Genomic DNA, 25,150 nt, shown 5'->3' on the forward strand with positions numbered 1-25,150 from the left:
AAAGTTGCCCACTTTCATAAAGTGGTCCTAAAATCTGTCTTTGGAGAGCTGACAGGTTGTCATTTTCTCAAAAGGTGCATTATCTTTTGTAATAAAATTATGTTAAGTAAAAATACTACAGCTTAAGCTCACCTGATAAGAGTGTCACAAAATGTGTCATAAGTTCATCACTGTTAATGACATGGATTCATACAACTGTAATTTCAATTAATCAAATTGATAATTAATTAATAATAAATACTTAAAATTTATTATAATTTTTAAATGTTTGCCCTTTGCACAGCCCCAAGTTATCTTTCCCATTGTATATTATGTTGTGATAAGAAGGAAAGGGGACCCATTCAAACAATACATTTGGTACTGTGCCCATCTAAATCCAGGATACTGGCTGCAAATTAAATCTGAAAAGATACTATAATTAAGTCATTTTATGGACCTCTCCCCCCCCCGCACCAAGTACTGTTAGAAAAGTAACTCAATATTCCCTACTGACATTGGCAGTACAGGGTAAAACAGATAGAAGAGTTTATAAACTGGGTCAATTATTATTAAATATCAACATGATATCATTAATAATAAATAAATAACACTATAACTCTTATTCTTCTCATGAGTATCACTTAACTAGTAGGAAATATTTGTAGGGTTACATGCAACCATTTTACTTAAAACTAAAATGTGGTCTATGAAATGACATGTAAGAATTCCAAACTGAACCTGGTTTAGGATTCACATCGAAGTCTACTGGGGATGAAAACATGCATTTTCTTCCTGCAATTCACTAAATTAGAGAAGTTTGTATTCTGGGCAATTTCAGAATCATAGAAACCTAACACTAACATTTCTGGATACTGTCATCAACAATTCACAAGAAAAATAAAACCAGGAACTCCATTGATTGAACAATAGCTATGTATATTCCTACAGAACCTATCTAAATAATCTTCCATGATTGGAAGATGTCCTATATAAATAAAATCTTTCTGGAGAAAAAAATTAAATAAATTTCCATTGCAATAGCTGGCAATACAATCTCATGTGCTGGTTTTAAATTAAATTCAAAGGTATTCCTAGCTGTCCTAGGGACTTCATTGTTTAAAAACAGTAATCACTTCAACAGAAATCAAATCCATTCTAGGAAGTTCACTCTAACTCTCATTCTTTAGCTGTTGGTCAAATATTTTCCAATTTTAATGTTTAGATTGCTAAAAAAAAATCTAGTTGTCTGGTTTATAGAGATATTTCTCCATTTTCTTGGTCTGGCATCCAGGGCATCAACTCTAAGTTAATGACAGTTTTACTTCACTGCAAAGTGCTATGAACCATGTGAAAATTTCAGAAATTCTCATTGTCTTGACTATAGCAAAGATATATGCTATGTTGAGAGCATGCAACTCCGCTGGTCAAAAGAAATATAATAGAGTCAATCTATTAGTTTATTATTTATTTAGCAGAAATATTTGGCAGCCCATCATAATGCCCCAGACTAGAATAAATTAACTTACTTAGCCAGTTTCTAAGTTATCTACAATGTGTGAAGCTCTGCATGAGGTACTAGAGTGAAACACAAGGATGAATAAGACACAATTATTTTCCACTAGTAGTTCACGATCTGTCTTTGGCAGAAGATGGGACTTCTATCACCTAGATGTACAGATTACTGAAGTAATTTTTTTCAAGAAACTTTTTAGTTTAACAATAATCTGAGCAGCTGAGTAAATACAGATTTTAATCCCACTTTTAGACAAAACATGTGTACCAAGAAAATAATGAGCATTTTCATTTCCTGATCTATTCAATATTGATTTACTGAAACAAAGAAATATGGAATAAAAGCAAATGGAAAGTTAGGCAGTGTTTACTATATACCTACTATAGATAAATCTCAGAAAAAGCACCTTTAATAGGAAATAAAGCTGTGAAGGAAAAAGAAGAAAAATGAGATATGAATAGGAAAGGAAATGAGGTCAAAGGGTAACAGAGGCTTCAAGATTAAGAATCATAGAAAAGAATTCACTGAAACCCATGGAACTAAAAGTGAAATATACTTGCTGAACTATATATTATTATTACTATATTATTTTTATTATGTAAGAGAATGAGAAAATAAATATCCAAACTCAGGGAAGGCTAAGTGGACAGAATACAATTAAGAGCTATTTAGGTTGAGGGAGAGTGGAGGAAAAAGAGGAATAGTTGAGTCTTAGGAAACATAATTAAATGTGAGAAGTGTAGAACAGCAACTATGGTTTTGTTGGACAATATGCTATAATATTTGAAGAATATACTAACTCATGAAAAATAAATACACAATCACAGAAGAAAGTTACCATTTATAGAGCAATACATAGTGTCTCAGATGTGCATTGAGTATATTTTCCTTATTAATGAAAAAATTTAAGATATGAAATAAATGAAACCATTTGAGGAGTGGTGTAAAAGCAATGGTTTCACATTCAAATATCTATCACACATATACGTCAGAGAAACTTTCTCATCAGAACACTGCTCATTCACAAGATGTTTGAAAAAACAGAACAGCACCAAAATGCAGTTGGCCCACTGCTAATTTTTTCTCATAGTTTATCTGAATTGAGGTTTGAAACAGGACTGAATTTATGATTCGTACACAAAAAAGTACTTTTCGGGCTTCCCTGGTGGCGCAGTGGTTGAGGGTCCGCCTGCCGATGCAGGGCACATGGGTTCGTGCCCCAGTCTGGGAAGATCCCACATGCCACGGAGCGGCTGAGCCCGTGAGCCGTGGCCGCTAAGCCTGCGCGTCTGGAGCCTGTGCTGCACAACGGGAGAGGCCACAGCAGTGAGAGGCCCACGTACCGCAAAAAAAAAAAAAAAAAAAAAAGTACTTTTCAAGGTGCGTCCACTCCTTTCCAAAGTACTCCGATGCAAGATGCAGAACATTTCTGAAGGATTACACAACTGGTTCACAGCCAAATATCACAGGACTTCCGCCACCCCAGGCAATAATCTTCTTGAAATGAACATCCTGGAATAACTAATTACTCTTATACATTTTGTGGTTGCAAAACTTAAAAAAGAATCAAGGCAAAAGTTCACTTGTATGTGCTTACTTGGACTAATGGAACAGTTCTAACCTCACTGGCCACTGATCAAGAAGAACCAAATATGTTAAGCATCTTAGAGCAACCACACAATTCACATAACAATGGCATAAATATCATAAACTGATGTTGAATGAGGAAGCATGTTGACATGTGTCATAAAATACTTGAACCACAATGAATATCTTCAAAAATAATGTGTATTGCCTTGCTTAACCAAACTCTGATTCTCATTTATTTGACATTTAGAGACACAAAAGTCAAATGCAATATAGTCCCCAAACATAAGTTGCTTCTGTGGTAGAGCAGATATAAAAGTTACAAAACACCCAGGTTTTTCTTTCCTTTTTTAAAACTAATGAGCATTCTCTTTAAATGTATTAGATCTACAAAGATTTAAAATAGGCAACTTTTATCCATATACATGAGTCCAGTTAAGCTGGTAGTAAATGATGAGATAGCCCAAACACAGAATTTCATTTTACATTTATGTTAAGCATTAGGTCTGATTAGAAGTCATAAATAGTAACCTTTCTCTTACACATACTCAGACATATACATGGATATATACACACATATATATGCATATATATTCTATATATACACATACACATTCTTACATGAAAGAGTTGTTTAAATAATGGGAAGCTAGTGGGTTTTTTTAATAAATTTATTTATTTTTGGCTGCTTTGGGTCTTCGTTGCTGCACATGGGCTTTTCTCTAGTTGCAAAGAGCGGGGGTTACTCTTTGTAGTGGTGAGCGGCATTCCCATGGGGGTACCTTCTCTTGTTGCGGAGCACGGGCTCTCGGCGCGCAGGCTTCAGTAGTTGCGGCATGGGGGATCAGTAGTTGTGGCTCGTGGGCTCTAGATCGCAGGCTCAGTAGTTGTGGTGCATGGGCTTAGTTGCTCCATGGCATGTGGGCTCTTCCTAGACCAGGGCTCGAACCCATGTCCCCTGCATTGGCAGGCGGATTCTTTTTTTTGGTGTACGCGGGCCTCTCACTGCTGTGGCCTCTCCTGTTGCGGAGCACAGGCTCCGGACACGCAGGCTCAGCGGCCATGGCTCATGGGCCCAGCCACTCCACGGCATGTGGGAGCTTCCCGGACCAGGGCACAAACCCATGTCCCCTGAATCGGCAGGCAGACTCTCAACCACTGCACCACCAGGGAAGTCCGGCAGGCGGATTCTTAACCACTGCACCACCAGGGAAGTACCGGGAAGCTAGTTTTAATGAGTAATTTTAAATGTTTGAGCTAGGAAACCCTTCAGAAGAAGAGTATAATATGCTGAATTAAGTAATATTATATTTTACATAATTATTCAAAAATTCTGAAAAGTCAGTGGAAAGATTTCACTTCATCAAAGAGACCTAAAGCCAATGCTGCTGTGAAGTACATTAAAGCAATATTTTAACTTATTTCTGTGATAGCCAGTCTGCTAGAATTACAAATAAATAACAAACATTTTTGATACTCTGTATTATTCTAACTGCTTCACAACTATTAATTAATTAATTAATTAATTTAATCTTCACAACAAATTTGTGAGGTAGGTACTCTTATTATCACCTTCACTCCATGGACAAGAAAACTTGTGCAAAAATGTTAAGAAACATGCCCAAGATCAATCAACTAGTAAATGTCAGATGTGAGTTTTGAACTAAGGAAGTCTGGAAGCAGAGTCTGTGATCTAAACTACTACCCCACAATACCTTCCACTAAATGCTACTACAGTTGACCACTGAACAACACAGTTTGAACTGCATGGGTCCACTTATACACAGATTTTTTTTCAATAAACATATTGGAAATTTTTTTTGAGATTTGCAACAATTTGAAAAAACTCAAAGACAACTCATGTAGCCTAGAAATATTGAGAAAATTAAAAGGTATGTCCGCGAATGCATAAAATATATGTACATACTAGTCTATTTTATCATCCACTACCATAAAACACACACAAATCTGTTATAAAAAGTTAATCTTTGGGCTTCCCTGGTGGCGCAGTGGTTGAGAGTCTGCCTGCCGATGCAGGGGACACGGGTTCGTGCCCCGGTCCGGGAAGATCCCACATACTGTGGAGCGGCTGGGCCCGTGAGCCATGGCTGCTGAGCCTGTGCGTCCAGAGCCTGTGCTCCACAACGGGAGAGGCCACAACAGTGAGAGGCCCGCGTACCGCAAAAAAAAAAAAAAAAAAAAAAAAAGTTAATCTTTATCAAAACTTACACATAAACACTAACAGATGGTACATGGTGCCATTCCCAGTTGAGAGAAATGTAAACCAACATAAAGATGTAATACTAAACCATAACTGCATAAAATTAATTGTAGCACATACCGTACTACTGTAATAATTTTGTAGTCACCTCCTGTTGCTATTGTGGTGAGCTCAAGTGTTGTATCAGCTGAAAATACCATGTGACAATAATCATCTCCTTGTGAGCAGTTTGTCTCTCCAGTAAATCATGTATCTCAATTAAAAATGATCTCTCATGGTTCTCGAATATTTTCCCTTGTGGTTAGCACAATACCATAAATCTTGGATATCACCATGGGACCCATACAAAGTGCCACTAGTTAAGCTGGAAGTGCTCCCAACAAGCAGAAAAAAGTCATGACATTGCAAGAAAAGGTTAAATTGCTTGATATATACCATAGATTAAGATCTTCAGTTATGGCTGCACACTATCTCAAGATAAATGAATCCACCATAAGGATCATCATAAAAAAAGAAAGGGAAACTCATGAAGCTGTCACTGCAATTATACAATAGGTGCAAAAAACCTTGTACTTTTTGCAAAATACATTTTTATCTCGTATTTAAAATGCAGCTTTTATGTGGGTGCAGGACTGCTGTAAGAAAGGCGTACCTATAGATACTAATGTGATTCCATAAAAAAGCAAAATCATTTTATGACACCTTAAAGCAAAAAGAAGGAGAAGGATCTAAATCTGGAGAACTTAATGCCAGCAAAGGATGGTTTGATAATTTTAGAAAGAGGTTTGGCTTTAAAAATATCAAGATAGGGCCTCCCTGGTGGCGCAGTGGTTAAGAGTCCACCTGCCGATGCAGGGGATACGGGTTCGTGCCCCGGTCTGGGAGGATCCCATATGCCGCGGAGCGGCTGGGCCCGTGAGCCATGGCCGCTGGGCCTGCGCATCCGGAGCCTGTGCTCCGCAACGGGAGAGGCCACAACAGTGAGAGGCCCGCATACCGCAAAAAGAAAAAAAAAAAAAAATCAAGATAACATGAGAAGCAACTTCTGCCGACCAAGAGGCAGCAGACAAGTTCCCAGATGCCATTAAGAGAATCATTGAGGAGAAAGATATCTGCCTGAACAGTTTACTGATACAGACAAAAGTGCCCTATTCCGGTAAAAAAAAAATCCACAAAGGACATTTATTAGTAAGGAAGAGAAGCGAGCACCAGGATTTAAGGCAGGAAGGGATAGGCTAACTCTACTTTTTGGTGCAAGTGCAGTCAGGTTTACGATCAGGACTGTCCTTCTCTATAAAGCTGCTAACACCTGAGCCTTGAAGGGAAAAGATAAACACCAGCTACTAGTCTTTGGTTGTACAACAAGAAGACCTGGATGAGAACCCTTTTGCTGGATTGGTTCCACCAATGCTTTGTCCCTGAAGTCAGGAAGTATCTTGCCAGTAAGGGACTGCCTTTTAAAGTTTTTTTGATATTGGACAATGCCCCTGGCCACCCAGGACCCCATGAGTTCAACACAAAGGCATCTAAGTGGTCTACTTGCCCCCAAACACAATGTCTCTAATTTAGCCTCTGGATCAGGGGGTCATAAAGACTTTTAAGGCTCATTACACACAGTACTCTATGAAAAGGACTGTCAATGCTATGGAAGAGGGCCCCAGTAGAGGGATCACCACGAAAGTCTGTAAGGATTACACCACTGAAGATGCCATTGTTGTTCTAGAAAAAGCCATGAAAGCCATCAAGCCTGAAACAATGAATTCCTCTGGGAGAAAACTGTCCAGATGTTGTGCATGACTTCGCAGGATTTACAACAGAGCTAATCAAGGAAATCAAGAAAGAGATTGCAGAGAAGGCAAAAACGGGGTAAGGGTTTCAAGATATGGGTCTTAGAGAAATTCAAAAGCTAACAGACACTTTACCAGAGGAATTAACAAAACATGACTAGATGGAGATGAGTGCTTCCAAACCAGGAAGACAACGAGGAAGAAGACATAGAAGAAGCAGTGCTAGAAAACAAACTGACATTAGACAAGGTGGCAGAAGTGTTCTGATTATTCAAGACTACTTTTGACTTCTTTTACAACATAAACCCTTCTGTGATACAGGCACTGAAACTAGAGCAAACTGTGGAAGGATTAGTACCATATAGAAACATTTATCGAGAAATGAAAAAGCAAAAAGTCAGACAGAAATTACAATATATTTCCGTAAAGTTGCACCAAGTATGCCTGCCTTTCCTGTCTCCCCTTCCACCCTCTCCACCTCTTCTGCCTCTGCCACCCCTGACACAGCAAGACCAGCCTCTTCTCTTCTTCCTCCTCATAGGCTTACTCAACATGAAGATGAGGACAAAAACATTTGTGATGATCCACTTCCACTTAATGAACAGTAAATAATCATCATGCCATGCAGTTAATGAACTTATCTGTTGTGTATGTATGTGCATGTCGTCATGTGAAAATCTCATAACCGTATGGCAAGAACTGTATGAGATGTTTTGATATCATCATTATTACTTAAGTATTCATGGTATAGAACATTGTGTGCAAGAACTGTGTTAAATAGTCCATCCTTACATAGACATATGTGAGTGATATTTAATATAAAATTAATAATGAATAATGTGTTAGTTTCATTACTGTTTTATAACTTTCCTTCAAAGAACTGTATTACTGTACATTATGCCTCTCTCTCTCTCAGCCTCTATATATGAGCCTATCATCACAGGTAAATGTGTTTTTTTTAAATATAACAATGTTTCCCATAATGTATTATGAATATTACTATCATACTGTATGCCATAAAAATTTTATAACAATGTATTCATTAGTGTTCAGGCGAGGCTAACCTGAAGTAATCGTATCAAGTACATTAGGCTACCATAAAGCAATCATATTGCTGCTTCTTTGTTATTAATGCATGAGTCACTATACCTATAAATAAATGTGAACATGAGAAAAAAATAAGGAGTGTGACGAGAGATTTAAGATTTAAGAAAACCACAAAGAGTCATTTCAAGAAATCGATGCAAGTTTAATCAACAATGTCAAATATGGCAGAATAGTAGAAGCCAAATTGCAGGGTAACTTCTAGACCTATAACCAGAGTCAAGTCCCAGCAAGACCAAAAGTGTGATTTACAAAATGTTACCCATAGAGCTGAAATACACCGCAAAAGAACTGCATGCATTTTCCAGTTCAGATCAACAGAAACCCAGGTAAAATGTGTGGGAATGGATCTTAAGGGTATAAGATTAAGGTGGAAGGCATATAAAATGGAGGAATTGGGATGAATTTATTGATATGGGCCCATTAAGTAGAGATCCTAGATTTGATGTTTTAGCTTGAAAGGGGCCAGGAATGGCTCTGCAGTTTGCTCCATTGATTGACTGAAGTATAAACCCGAAGGTGTTCTACACTAAATGAAGTTGAAATGCAGAGCTTCCTTTATAGACTGTGAAGCAGAGGCCAGCAAACCTTCTCCCTAAGGAGTCAGATAGTAATTTTTTTCTTTTTTTTTCTTTTTTTTTTACTTTGCAGGCCATATTGTCTCTGTCACAACTATTCAACTCTGCCATTGTGACATGAAAGTAGATATAGAAAATATGTAAATAAATGGGCAAGACTGTGTTCTGATAAAACTATTTACAAAACAGGCAGTAGGCTGGATTTGTTTGACCCATGGACTATAGTTTTCTGAAACCTGTGATAGAGGAAGATATCCAATGGCTTAGGGATATTGGGATATTAGAATGGATTTATCAATGAAAGCTATGCTCACCTACCTCATGAGGGACCAGAGAACATGCCCTTTGCCATAGCTGTGAGGAATAAGTGAGCTCTGGCATCCTTAAAGAGCCCTGTAATGGCCCTTTTCTGTAGCTTAGAAATTACATTGGAAACCACTACCATCAAACTGAGATTTCTAAATGCAAAGAGAATAATGAGTTTCCAGGCTGGCAGGTGCCAAGGGGAAGGACTTAATTTTCAAAAGCAAGATCAGCATTTTACTCTAATAGACAGTGAAGCCAAAGCAGTAATCAGAATAGTCTGGCTCACAAAGATCTTTGGAGTTAGATAATTGTTCATGGTGTACTTAGAACTGAAATAAATGGCAGTCTGCTAAAATCTTACTTTATCCATGTAAGCAGAAAAGCTCTAGGTCTAGTGAACTGAAGTCTGACTTGAATTACCAAAACAAAGAGTTATAACCCTTCAACCAGTTCCCAAACTTGAACCAGATCACAGACCCAGAGTCCTTTGAATAAAGGGAAGTCTGGGTCCCCTCGAGGAAGGACCCTGCTACGCTGTCAGAAAGGTATACTGATAATTTTCCTCCCAGCTTTTCCAAAATGGAACTGCAGCCATTTAGCAGTGTGCCTGTGCATGAGAGAAAGAGAAATAACCAGACTTTTAGAGGATTACCAGATACTGGCTCTGAACTGACACTAATTCCTAGACACGCACAGGATCGTGTGGTCTACCAGTCAGTGGAGGGGCTTATGAAGATCAGGTAACCAATGAAATTTTAGCTCAGGCCCATCTCATAGCAGGTCCCTGAGCCTTCTGTGGTTATTTTCCTAGATACAGAATGCTTATTTGGGATAGGCGTACTCAGCAATTGGCAAAATCCACATACTGGTTCCCTGACCTGTGGAACAAGGTCTATAATGATAAGAAAGGCCAAGTGAAAGCCACTAGATTTGCTTTTACCTATAGAAATAGTAAGTCAGGAGCAATACAACATTCCCGGAGAGATTTCAAAGATTAGTGCCATCAAGGACTTGAAAGATGCAGGGGTGATCATTCCTACCTCATCCACATTCAACCATGTATTTGGCCTGTGCAGAAAAGAGATGGATCTTGGACAATGACAGCAGATAATCATAAGCTTTATCAGGTATTGATCCAAAGGCAGCTGTTCTTCTAGATGTGGTTTTGTTGCTGAAGCAAATCAATACATCCCCTGGCACCTGATATGCAGCTATCGATTTTATGAATGCTTTTTTTTTTCTATACCTGTTAGTAAAGACTGCTGGCCAGGTAAGCAATACAACTTAATTGTTCCACCTCAGGAGTATATCAACTCTCCAGTCCTATGTCATAACTTAGTTATAGGGGACCTTGATCACTTTTCCCTTCCATATCACGCACCATTACATTGATGATATTATGATGATGGGCCTTGTGAGCAAGAAATATTAATTATTCTAGACACATTAAGACATTTGTGTGCCAGAAGGTAAGAAATAAATCCTACAAAAAATCAAGGTCTTCACACATCAGTGAAATTTCTAGGGATTCCATAATCTGAAACATGTGGAGACATTCCTTCCAAAGTGAAGGATAAGTGGCTGCACCTGCCTCATCTACCACTAAGAAAAAGGCAGAATGACTAGTAGCCCTCTTCGAATTTTGGAGGCAACAAAAATCGCATCTGAGGGTGCTACTCTCTATCTCAGCCCACACCTACGGCCTCATGGGTTGTCCCTTATGAACAGTTAACTGGGGAAGAAAAAAAACTCTGGCTTGCTGCACAGTGTACAGGCACTCCCCCAAAATGTACAACTGCATCCCTCTAGCCCTTTTCTGGGGTATCCTTGAAGGACAGTGGTGAACAGAATTCCTCCCATTGGGCAGAATTTTGAGCAGTGCATCTGATTGTTCATTTTGCCTGGAAGGAAATATGACCAGAGGTATGGATCTGCATTAATACATGGGCTATGGATGACAGTTTGGCTGGGTGGTCAGGGACATGGAAGAATCACAATTGGAAAATTGGTCACAAGGAAATCTAGGAAAGGAGTATGTATACATACCTCTCCCAGAAGGCATGGAACATGAAATTTTGTCTCCCATGTGAATACTCACCAAAGGGTGATTGTTAAAAACAGAAAAAGCTTGCAGTAAAAGCTTTCAATAATCAGGTAGATAGAATGACCCATTCTGGAGGTGTCATTCAGCTTCCTTTCCCAGTCATTCGTGCCATTGCCTAATGAACCCATAAAGAGGGGCCAGGGTAGCAGGGACAGAGTTTACGCCTGGGCTCAGCAGCATGGACTTTGACTCACCAAAGCCAACCTAGCTACAGCCAGCGTTGAGTGTCCAATTTGTCAACAGAAGAGACCAACACAAAGCTCTTAAGATGGCACCATTACCCAGGTAATCAGCCAGCTACCTGGGGGCAAATAATTACATTGAATTACTTCCATCTTGGAAGAGGTAATACTTTTTTCTTATTGGAATAGACAATTTAGATATGAATTTGCCTTCCTTGCACACAATTCTTATGCCAAAAACAACCATCCAGAGGTGAAAAGAATGCCTTATTCACTATTATGGTGTTCCACACAGCATCACTTCTGACGAATAAAATCATTTCACAACAAATTAAGGGTGACACTGGGTCCATGCTCATGGAATTCACTGGTTTAACCATCACCCAGAAGAAGTTGGCTTGATAGAATAGTGGAATGGCCTTTGGAACACTCAGTTACAGCGCCAGGTAGGTGAAAATATCTTGGAGGGCTCAAGCAATGTTCTCGAGGTTGTAATATATGTTCTAAGTCAATATCAAATGTATGGTGATATGGTGCTATTTCTCCCATTCCTACTGATAGAATTCATGGCTGTGGGAATCGAGATGTGGATATGAATAACTAAGAAGGACTTACTGTATAGTACAGGGAACTCTACTCAATACTCTGTAATGACCTATATGGGAAAAGAATCTAAAAAAAAGTGGATATATGTATATGTATAACTGATTCACTTTGCTGTACAGTAGAAACTAACACATTTTAAATCAACTATACTCCAATAAAAGTAAAAATAATAATAATAAAGTCACCAGTTATTGAACTTTCTCTAGAAAAAAATGTGGAGATGAGAGTGATCCCTGATGATCCACTAGCAAAATTTTTGCTTCTCATTACTTAAATTTTAGTTTTGTTGGTTTGGAGAACTTTAGTTCCAAAAGGAGAAATGCTTCCACCAAGGGACACGAGAATGATTTCTCTGAGCCACAAGTTGAGACTACCATCTGGCCTCCTTGGCTCCTCCTATCACTGAATTAGCCAGCAAAGAAAGGGGTTACTCTACTAGCTGGGTGATTGATCCTGATTATCAAGGTAAACTTGAGAATGACAATGAGGGTAGGGAGGAATATTTCCGGAATTCAGTAGATCATCAAGGTTGCTTCTACAACTCCCATATCCTGTGATTAAAGTCAGTAGAGAACTACAACAACCCAATTCAGCCAGGATTGCCAATAACCCACGTGATTCAGGAATGAACATTTCACTCACCCTACCATGTAAGGAATCACAACTGGCTCAGGTGCTTGCTGAGAGCAAAGAAATATGGAATAACTAGCTATGACCACATAACTAGCTGCAGAAATGAGGACTATAGTAGTTATGGGGTTTTCCTTCTTATTTTATATGAATACATTTGTGTGTATATACTATAAGCATATGTATTTATTGTATATGTATATATATATGTGTATCTTAACACATGTAACATTTATATACATATATAATGATGAAATACATATATATACACCAAATATATTTGTTTTCTTACCCTCTCTCATCCTCTTATTATCTAACATAAGGTACATTAATACTAGCTAACTCTATATCTCAGTATTTAAATTACAGGATGTCAAAGAAGGCATATGAATCAACTACGAGAAGAATGAATATGATCCCAAGAAACAAAAGGGACTTTGTGTCTTTTTGAGGAGAAATGGTTGGCCTGTGATCAGTTGTACATGGGATAGCTGAATCATGTTAATCAGAACATTACTCTGTTATTATCTTTATACTGAGGTTAAATAAGTTTTAAGGAAATGTATATGGCTGCCAAGTTGACAAAGGGTAGATTGTGGTGGCTTTGTAATATGTCAACTTGCTGGAAAACTACATTTCCCAGCATTCTCTTTCCTGTGTATGTTTGTTCAGAGTGGACCACAAGAGAGATTCTTATGGATGGAGATTTGGATGATGAAAGTGAAGCAGCAGCTATTTTGTAGCTCATATACACTGCTTATCATATAACACAAGGCAGAAGCCAGGTATGCAACTTCTCCACCTTACAATGGATATTACTTCAGCTTCTCTGACTTCTGGGCCAAGAAAAAGTGTTTAACTCTATGATGATGGCCCTGGCTTCTGTAAGACACCACCAAAGTTAGAGGGAAAAGAACTAATACAGGTTTTGGTCCATCCTCATGGACTCCAGCTTGTGTTTACAGTTTCCAGCTTATTCTTGCTCTCTCCCACCTCTTCTGATTGTCTACCTTGAAAAGTTAAAGCTCCAGCTTCAGATATGAGGAGCCTTACAGAGACCACTCAATCTAACAGCTCCTACAGGTGCATAGTCAAAACCCTATATAAGTTTTTCTGCTTCCCTTGTTGAACACTAATATAGTAGAGAAAATAAATATTAGAGGAACAAAGAGAGGTACAATAATTATGCAACCGGAGAACTCCTGGAGTGGAGATGTGATCTTTAGAACACAGGGAGAGATATTTAGAGACATAGAAGAACAACTTTTTCTCTAAACTGAAGGGAAAAGAGATATTGGCTGGGCCGAAAAGTGTCTTAATTTTTAAATTAAAAATAAAAAACACATTTTTCATTTTCACCAAGAACTTTATTGAATAACATATTCACCCTTTTGTTCCAGTACCTTCTGCCATTTTTCAGGCAACTTCATAATTCCATCTTCCCAAAACTTTTTATCTTTTTGAGCAAAGAACTGTTCCATGTGCCTTTTACAGTCTTCTAGGGACTTGAAATTTTTTTTCATTATGAGAATTTTGTAAAGACTGCAATAAATGGAAATCCAAAGGTGCAATGTCTGGTGAATACGGTGGATGAATCAGAACTTCCCAGCTAAGCTGTAACAGTTTTTGCGTGGTCATCAAAGAAACATGAGGTCTTACATTATCCTGATGGAAGATTATGCATTTTCTGTTGACTAATTCTGGATGCTTTCTGTCAAGTGCCACTTTCAGTTGGTCTAATTGAGAGCAGTACTTCTTGGAATGAAACGTTTAGTTTTCCAGAAGGAGATCACAATAGAGGACTCCCTTCCAATCCCACCATATACACAACATCACCTTCTTTGGAAGGTGTGGTTGGTAGTGGTTCATTTCGCTTGCCCCACAATCTCTTCTTTTCCACATTGTTGTACAGTATCCACTTTTCATCACCCGTCACAATATTTTTTTTTAATGTTGAGCCTTCTTTTTAATTTATTTATTTTTATTTTCGGCTTTGTTGGGTTTTCGTTTCTGTGCAAGGGCTTTCTCTAGTTGTGGCAAGTGGGGGCCACTCTTCATCGTGGTGTGCAGGCCTCTCACTGTCGCGGCCTCTCTTGTTGAGGAGCACAAGTTCCAGACGCGCAGGCTTAGTAATTGTGGTTCACGGGCCTAGTTGCTCCGCGGCTTGTGGGATCTTCCCAGACCGGGGCTCGAACCCGTGTCCCCTGCATTAGCAGGCAGATTCTCAACCACTGCGCCACCAGGGAAGCCCCGCAATTTGTTTTAAAAATGAAACGTTTTCATTACGTTTCAGTAGAGATCACATGCGGAAATACGGTCAAGAAGGCTTTTTTTGCTTAACTTATGTGGAACCCAAACATCAAAGCGATTCACATAACCAAGCTGGTGCAAATGGTTTTCAACGCTTGATTTGGATATTTTGAGTATGTTGGCTATCTCCCACGTGGTATAACGTTGATCGTTCTCAATTACTGTTTCGATTTGATGCTATCAACTTCAACTGGTCTACCCGACCATGGAGCATCATCCAGCAAGAAATCTCCAGCATGAGACTTTGCAAACCACTTTTGACAAGTTTGATCAGTCACAGCACCTTCTCCATACACTGCACAAATCTTTTTGTGCATTTCAGTTTCATTTTTACCTTTCTTGAAATAATAAAGCATAATATGCTGAAAATGTTGTTTTTCTTCCATCTTCAATATTAAAATGGATGCACAAAAATTCACCGATTTTGATGTCTTTTTTTAAATGCATGCTGATATGACAGCTGTCACACAGAATCTAACAAAATTGTTTTGAATGAAGTTAAAGACAACTAAGTGCTACTCAAGCCATCTTACAGAAAAAAACGAATGAACCTTTTGTCCCACCCAATATTTAAGAAGACAAGAGTCAACATGGAGACAATATTAGATTTGAGAGTTTAGCCTGAGGCACCTGAACCTCTGAAAAAGAAGGCAAGTTCTCCTGCAGAGGGAAACAGATAATGTTATAATCAGGAGCTTAATGGCAGTTGAGGTTCAGGAAAAATGGTATGAAGTTCTCTAAGTAGCAAATACATATTTTTATAATATAGCAAAAATGATCTAGATGATGGTGGTTCTTATGAATTCACCCTACTTAAGGCTTCTTCTTGTATCTTTTCCCTTCTGTCAGAAAGAGAAGTGGCAGCAAGCATCATGGGTAATTCAGAGTTAAGCAGAAGCTAAGGGTCTAGGAACCTAGGGTGGTCCCAGGGAGTAGCATCAAAGTAGCAAACCACAGTGACCATATTGGGTCAGGATTCTACTGAGCTGGAGTGGCCCATTGGATAGAATGTGCCCTAGGAGTTGAGTGTCTTTTTTGTTGTATATAAGCAACAGACTCCCTGAATATTACAAATTGGAGGGAAAAGTTAATCTGTAAAGATGTTATCAGAGAGCTAAACATCAAGTTCAAAGCTTGGCAGTATGATAGTATTCTGTAATGGTGAGCACCTGAGTGTGGAAAGTGGAGATGGAAGTCAGTGTCAAAGTGGAGATGGAGGCAACTGAGTTGAGACAATAATTCTAAGAATATCTACTATAATTTTTAAACAATATTTTAGATAATCTGACTGTAGCCTCTGCTTCCAACCAACAAAAGCTGATGAGGAAAATGCCTGATTCAACCTCTAAGTCTGTTCTCCCAGCTGTGTGATTTAGAAAAAATTTCAGGTGTACATTTCTCTCTTTAAATTTCTTGAAGCATGATACTTTAACAAATGCTCTCCAATGCCCTACTGTTTTAGAGAAACAGCATTATCTTTTGCGTGTCTCATCCAAATCTTGTGCTATTTGTCTGGAATCTCTTACACATTCTGCCATTGCATTTGAGTCATTTAAATGTGTATTAAAACTCGGGGAAATTTAGGGGGAAAATTCTCTTCTCTAAGTTTACTCTAATTGATTTAACTTGTGTTTACTATTTTATCACACCTCTTCTCATAAATACCAGAACTTATGATGACTCCACTATTAGAATGAAGATTCATACTGAATGAATGAAATGCATTCAAGTGCAATGAAATGCATGCTGTAGATTAGTCGTGGATATGGTCTTCTTTACTTAGCCCAAATCAATTCTTTAGATAAGCACTTGAGTTCACTCTAGGATCAGGTCAAACCAACAATCTATCATTTGACCATTTCTTTCCTCTTTAAATATTACTCCTAAATTTTAATTTTCATTTTGATAAGTGTTTTCAGACAGAATGTCTTTGTAAGCCCTCTGTAATCATAAAAACATAACAATAATCTCCAGGAGCCTATCACTTCCAAGATGCAGTCACTTTTACTGCTATTGTCATATATGAATTGCATGCTATGCCTGGCATGGATTGTTAAGTCCTGAGGCATGGACCATGTCATTCCCCATGTGTTTTTGAGTTTTTTTGGTTTGAGGGATTTTTTTAATAGCACTGACTACACAGTTTGTGCTCAACAAATGATAAATAACAATAATGAATTTCATTTGCAGATGGGATCATTTGAGAAATGGAATTTTTTTCATATAAGCTGGCCAACAAATTCTCCCTCTACTCAGGGAAAAATGTCCTAACCCCTCCCTGTGATGCAGGTTAGATCAGATACACAATTTATTCTCAGGCATATATCAGGGTACTAAAAAAAAAAAGTCAGCAATAAGGTAATATTCCTGGGGATAATGGTACACTGTGTGATAACAGCAAATACACAAATACAGTAAATATATTTGAGTACATTCCCACAATTCCAGGCCAGGAAGCAATTAGATGCCCACAGCCAACAAGCCACCAACACCCTCTATTAAAAGTTACAGAAAGTAGAGATGCCTGATATCAACTAGTTCACTCAGACTAGCAAAAAATCACATCTTTTTCTTTTAACTCATTGAATTCATTCAATGTGAATTTATTAAGTGCCTACTACATGCCCAGAACCATTTTAGCAATAATGAAAAGCAGACTAACAACATCTATGTCCTTCTCCAAAGGAGTCCACAGTTTTACAGGGTAGACAGATGTATAAATAAACAATTACAATAAAAGGTGGTGAAATAGATGTTCACATAGTAATTTGCACAAGGTACCATGAAAACACAGAGGAGGAAACACTAAATTTTGTCGATTTCTAGATTTTTCAAGATGTTTTTCCCATAGCAAAGTGCCTACTTTACAAAAAATTACATCCCCATCATCTTTCATACAACATGAATTTATGTCAGAAGTATATCTTCTCTTACATACTCACACCACTATAACTTTATTGCTTTCTTTTCTCCTTGTAAACTTTTTATGGGAAAGAACAGTCTTACTTATATGAATTAAGCTACCATGATCCTTTACCAGATTATTATATAAACTGACCTCCCTGCTTCTGCTCTTATGCCCAGTTCATTCTATTTTCAACGTAACCTGTAGAGTGATTCTATTCAGACAGAAGTAGGATCATGCCATCTTCTCACTAAAACCCTCCAATGGTTTTACATCTCCAATGGTTTTTCAGTCCAAGTAAAAGCCAAAGTACTTACAATGGCACATCAATCAATCAATCCCACATCACCACTCCCTCTCCCTCTCTGATCGCAAACCTACTGCTCTTCCTCTCACACACTCTTATCCTGCCCATTGCTATCTTTTGAAAATGATGCTGATCACTGCTCTGACCTTAGGTCCTTGTACTTGTATTCAGTCTGCCTCGAGTGCTCTTCACGTGTCCCCACATTGCCCAGTCTCTCACCTCCCCTCATTTCCTTCATGTACTTACTCAGATATCATCTTCTCAGAAGTGAGGACTTCTGTGGACAGTATATTTAAAACTGCAACCCTCCCTTACTTCCTAGACCCTCCCTCCTTTATTTTCCCCCATAGCATATGTCACCTTTAAAGGTACTTTTTATTTTGCTTACCTATCTTGCTCGCTCTTAGCTCATCTCATTTACTCCATGTCTGCCTTGACCTCCCACAACTACCCAACCGGAGTGTGCATCCTGCAGGAGCAAAGATTTTCACTAATTTGATTAACTGTTTTAATTCATAGAAGGCAATCAACAGATTTCTATTTAAAGTATTATATACTGATGTGTGGGATTATTTGTGTAATTTAAGCTTTGTCTTCCCATTAGGCTGCAAGGCTCATAAGAGAGGAACAAAGTTGTTTTGCTCACTGCTGAATTTTTGATACCTAGAACTGTCCTTGACTAGGAAATCATTTAAGTATCATTTTACCAGTAAACTAATGAACAGGTGGATCATATATTATGAATGATATGTTTATTATGAATTATTCCAAAAGATATTTATATGGCTACCACCTTGAAAGTGACTTATAAATACGCAACATGAATCAAATCAATTATTTCATAAAATAATAGCATAATGTAAAAGAGTATATAATTATATAAAAACCACTTAACCAGTTAAAATAAAGTACTCAAAAATAAACTGAGTACATAAACCTAACACTGGGGAAAAAACACATACATTGTGATAACTGTCTTGTAAAATGTAAAGCATGCCAAACAACTCTACTTATAGTTGAGAGATATACATATTGAAAGAAAGAAAGGGAGAAAGAAAAGAAAAAGAGAGAGAGAAAGGGAGAGAGAAAGAGAGAGGGAGAAAGAAAGAGAGAGAAAGAGAAAGAAAGAAAGAAAGTCAAAGAAAGAAAGAAAGAAAGAAAGAGAGGAAGAAAGAGAGAGAGAAAGAGAGAAAGAAAGAAAGAAAGGGGGAGAAAGGGAGAGAGAAAGAGAGAGAAAGAAAGGGAGAGAGAGAGAGAAAAAGAAAGAAAGAAAGAGAGAGAGAGGGGGAGAGATGGAGGGAGGGAGGGAGAAAGAAAGAAATGCATGGAAATGATAAATATCAAAATCAGGAGAGGATATACCTCTACAGGGAAAGGAAGGGTTTACAATTAGGAAAGACCCATGAGGGATTTTGACTGGGTTTGTGATGTTTCCCTTGGGTAAGCCAGTTGTGGATACATGGCTGTTCATTAAGAGTATTCTTTACACATTTTTGTTTGTCTGAAATAAATCCAAATAAATACACAAATAAACATGTAAAATATACTACCTACATTCCAAGAGGAGCTTTAAACTATCCCCATGTTCTTCTTTTTCTATACTACCTAAGCAAGCTCTTCAGCGATTGTGGGAAGCATAAGCACTTTTAATGCTTAGGTTGCTTGTTCTTCAAGTTTTAGATCTTTCTGCTGTGCACTGAATCCTGACTGGTGTTAACACTAGTACACAGAAAAATTGTTTACTTGTTAATTGGTTTTTATTCTTTAAATTCAGCTCCAATTATCTAATGTTATCTATCTTCCCATGCTATAACAGCTATAATTAAAGTGAAATTAGCAATATGGCTAGTTTCTTTCATCTAGGTATCCAGAAAAATGATCCCTAGGAAGTCACTAAGGAATACAGTTTTTAGTACAAATACAGTTTCTTTTGGAGGGCTAATTGGTACCACCCATGGTTATATGTGGTTCTTTAACTCTTAATATTCTTCAGGTTCTGAAGAATGTGTGGAGGGGGAAACACACTTGCAATATTTTTGCCACTGAAATTAAAAGTGCCAATAACACTTTTAAATGTGATTAATTCTTTTATGCCCCTGGGAAGGTGTAGTGTGATATTACAAAATCACATACTGAAAAGCCTAAAATAAACTTAGAAATTAGCACTCTCATCTTACAGGAAAAAAAAAAACACATTTAGGTAGTTCAGATTTTGTATCACAACCCAAGTTTCCCTAATTCTAGTCTGATGCTCCAAAGCACTATTCCTGGAAAATGTAGAGTCTAGTGATAATTCTTCATATAAGGGAAGAAAAGGAGCTAAAACTGTTTGAGAATTTTGCTGGCTCTTGCTAGGCTCTTTAAAGTTACCATCATTTTTAACTCTCACAACAACTTTATGAGGTAGGAATACCATTTTCCTGAGGAGCAAACTGGGGCCCAGAGAGGTTATGTCACTTGCCCCAATTCTTGTAGGTAACAAGTGATAGAACCAGAAGCCAGGCAAGGATTAGTCCAAGTCCACCAAAGCTGTGCTTGTTGCACTCTGCCTGCTCCTGTAAAGAGTGATGGTGGATTAGAGCAATAGTCTATGTCATGCAGCCTCAACAGGGGCAATATCCCCCCAAGAGAGCAAAAATTTTTGTTACAATGCTTTGTGGCCTTCCAAACGTTCACAGTACATATGCCCATATATTACAATTTCATGGGGAAGGGGACAATCAGAAAAAAAAAAATCTAAAATGTCTCCTTAGGGGAGTTATAAAGAAAAAAAAAAGTTTGAGAAACGTTGCTCTACATAGTTGAAGAAAAAAACGCAAGTTAATGTTTAAGCCATTTTTCTAACTCTAGATATAAACTCAAAACCAGGATACCTGATTCTCAATTCCATTAAATGTATGTTTTAAAGCATCAATAGTTCCTTTCTTTGATAAGCTACAGGCTTTCTGCTGGTCAAAGCATGGGTTTTAGAGTCAAGTGAACTTATCACATTGGTAGGTCAGCTCAAATATGCATGAATTTTGCAATTACTTGAAATTTCTGAGTGTCATCTCACAGTACCATTGAAATAATTAACTGAAATAGCATATGAAGTGCCGAACATAGAGTAAACTTTCAGTAAATGTGCGTCCCTTTCCCACATTTGGTTATTAATTTCTTTGAACAGTAAATCTCTACAAGAGGATCAAGAATGTCAGAACTGGTTAAAATAAGAGCTGTTTTACTTTAGGGAAAGAACTGAATATTTTGACCATTATAGAATTATGCATTTTCCAAGCAATTGGTATTCAGTATTTGAGCATTTAGAAATGTAGGAAAAGGTTCTATATCAGCAGGATTTGTTGGAGTATTTTGAAGGAAGAGTACTTTAAGTGGTCTGTGATAGAGGGAAAAATAAAAGGTTATATTTACTTCAGTCATAACCGTCAGTGGTCAGAAGAGCCTGTATTTGAGCAGTGAAATCATAGAGGATAAGTATCTTAAAGAAAAGAAAGGAAGAGGCAGCAGACAGACTGGCCTCTACAGTGATAGAAACTAGATGGAGAATTAAGTTTCTGAAATTGTCATGTAATATACCTCAATGCAACTATTTCAATTCCAAAACATTTTAAATGGAGGATTGCATCTCCCCTCCATTGTGGTAGCTTAAGAACATGATAATGAGGGTTGTAATCTTTATAATTGCTCATATTTAATATTTCACCCTTCTTTCCATGATAGGTGATATGATAACTTAAGATAATCATGTGCCTCAAGTCAGATTTCCTAAAGATTTATTTTTTAATTCAAACAAATATATTATTAGCCCAAAAAGTTTCACCAATAAATTTCATATTTCAAAGAACTTACTTATTAGGTAAAGTAATATCAATACTTATGTTTATTTTTGTAGATTAATATAATCCCTTTAGTTTATCCTTTAATAACTTATTAAAAAGGCATATATCAAGTAGGAAGGATTATACAAACAGTACATTGCGAAAAATACGCATATACATATAGAATGTGTGTTTTTAATGAAGAATAAACATGCATACACTTGTGTGTATGCCTATCCATCTAAAGCTTATGTGTGTTTGACAATCTTGCTCTGTATAATCACATAAGCATTACAACTGGGCAGATTTTATTTCTCCAGCAAAAAAAAATGTTATGAAGAACCTAAGGGTAAAACAGGAATAAAGACACAGACCTACTTGAGAATGAACTTGAGGATATGGGGAGGGGGAAGGGTAAGCTGTGACAAAGCGAGAGAGAGGCATGGACATATATACAGTACCAAACGTAAGGTAGATAGATAGTGGGAAGCAGCCGCATAGCACAGGGAGATCAGCTCCGTGCTTTGTGACTGCCTGGAGGGGTGGGATAGGGAGGGTGGGAGGGAGGGAGACGCAAGAGGGAAGGGATGTGGGAACAAATGTATATGTATGACTGATTCACTTTGTTATAAAGCAGAAACTAATAAAAAAAAAGAAAAAAAATCACTCTAATTGTATACTTATCACCACTCTACAGTAGCAGCAATTTAGAAATACACTGATAAAATTATGAGAGTGTGAATCAAGAACTGAGATACTGGGTGAAAAGATGATGTAGAGGAGATGACAAAAGTTGAAGCTGGGGTTCTATTTGTCAGTAATAAAAGAAATCATCAGTCTAGTCGGTATGCAGTCATTGGTTGTAAGCTTGTCTGTGGGATTTTAATTGTCCTGATCTTTAGTTTTCTTAACCTTATCTGAAAAGAGAAAACATAAAATTTTTCACCAGAGAAGTAGACATGGCCCTGACTACTTTCAGAGTGGCAATGCAACATTGTTCATTTCAAGGCACCAGATCCAGTTCCAGACTCTCTAGGTCACTGCCCATTAAATATTGGAGAAATAAACCTAGTCCCAAAGTGGTAGTAGAAGAAAAAGCAAGGTTCCAAAATAATTCTTTGCTTGTTTTTTAACCGGTTTGAAAATATTACAGGAAGCCAATCATCATGTTAAACTTTAAAATATCAAAAACTTTTCTTACGCTCTGTCTCACTTCACTTTCAAAATGCCTTCCTATGTGTTTTCTCCTATCCTTCCTGAGTTTTACATTATGTCCGGTCTTCTGACTAATTATGGTGTTGAGTGCCCTGGATAGGCTATTTTGCTTCATTGTGTTACAATTATATGCAGAACCAATTACACTATGTCAATGCAATTTTCCACATAAATAGTGTTGACAGCAATTGATACTGTGGCTCAGAGCTTGTAGAAACGGGCAAAGTCCCAGCTGGGAGATTAGCTTCTTTTTTTCTTTTGCTTAAATGAATCAGCTTATTTCCTTTCCTTTTAGCTGCCTATCTTCTACCTTCTGTTTAGAACTCAGTGGAATTGACCCACCATCTTAATAACCAGGACTAGAAAAAAAGGGACCTATCCAAATGAAATGACAATTTAGCTAAAGAACATGCAACAAATCCACATTTAACTGTCCTCATCATTTTCTCATATCTCAGAACCTGCATAAACTTAAATCTTGAGTTTCTGGTTTTGTTTGTTTATTTGGTATAAAATATATTATCAACTCATCTATATATAAGGAAAATACAACACACAGGTTTGCACAGACCACATACATGAGAAAACTGAGCATTTCAAGACTTTCTAAAGGTCAACTTATTTTGAAAGAATTTATAAGAATGATTATGCTATCTTTTCAAATAAGCATTTCTGTAAATTTTCAAGTTTGAAATTTTAGACTCAAATAATTTCCATTTATAAATAAATATATAGCAATCAAAATATATTTAACATTGCATGGCATCATACAAGTTACTTTATGAAAAAACAAACAGAAGGAGTTATTTATAAACCCAAAACAGTAATGCTAGTGTCTATAGAAAACAAACCTGTACTCCTATTACAGAAAGAGACAGGTCTTTCTCCTTTGATCTCAGAAATTCTTCTGGAATTTACATAACAGCTTAGACATGATCAATAACCTAAACAGGGTTTAAAATCTAGTGTTCCAAAATATACAGTTAAACTAAATGTCTAGGTATGCTTTTCATAAACTTTCATATACTTTAGATGAATCATTAGGATCAAAACCCAGAAAGCCTTCATTCAACAACCAAGTGCCAGTCACTGATTTGAAGCTTAGAGTGAAAAGGTGCAGGTGCCGAAAGTATGTTTGCTTCCTATCCGAGGAACAGAGAGGGATATACTAGGGTAACTTGAGCTCTAAGGGAAGAGACGCAACTTGTTTTATTCATGTCTTCACTATAGCCTGCATCATTTGGCTTGCAACTTTAAGAAATGTTTTAAGTTTCTTTCTGTCTGTTTCATTTTAGAACTCACTCAAAAGAAGTCAGTTTTGACCTTCTAGATATCCTAGGCAAATGCCATCACATCCATGTCATTTTTCACACTACACAGAAACAAAGTATAGACTCATTCTGAACACAGAAGCAAATGTTCCACAGCAATCAATGAATAAAAAAATTCAGAGATAAGTTAGAATGACAGGTTAATCTGGTTTAGAAGGTGCCTGTGGAAAAGAAGTATGAACTGGGATATAACTTGATTTCTGGAAACTCTAGAATTAGAAGATGTAAAAGATTTAGTGAGTGAAAAACATCCTGGGGCCCAATCCTCTATCAAATATTCATCTTCAATCCTACTTACCAAGAACTCCATACCCATGAGAGAGATATACAGGAAGCAGGAAATGAGACTATTATGATCATTTTGGGTTGATTTACTCTTATTGCATATTCCCATCTAAAGGGTCTGTGCTTCTTTAGAATATGCCATGAAAAATAGGCGGAGAATACAGAAACTGAAAATGCAATCTACAGACAGAACCGTTTTAAAAGGAAATGTTTGCTTAATCCTTCTCTAAGGAGTCCATAGACCTTCAGTACCATGTGATAAAATTCAAAAGGAAAAACTGCATCCCCCATAGGTATATGAACATGTGTCATCAGCCTATTATGTCACTGTCTTCCACATTGCAAAAGGATCCATTTTCCCATTAGCTCTCTTTCAACAAAT

Source organism: Mesoplodon densirostris, chromosome 1 (genome assembly GCF_025265405.1).
Source record: "Mesoplodon densirostris isolate mMesDen1 chromosome 1, mMesDen1 primary haplotype, whole genome shotgun sequence".
Lineage (NCBI taxonomy): Eukaryota > Metazoa > Chordata > Mammalia > Artiodactyla > Ziphiidae > Mesoplodon > Mesoplodon densirostris.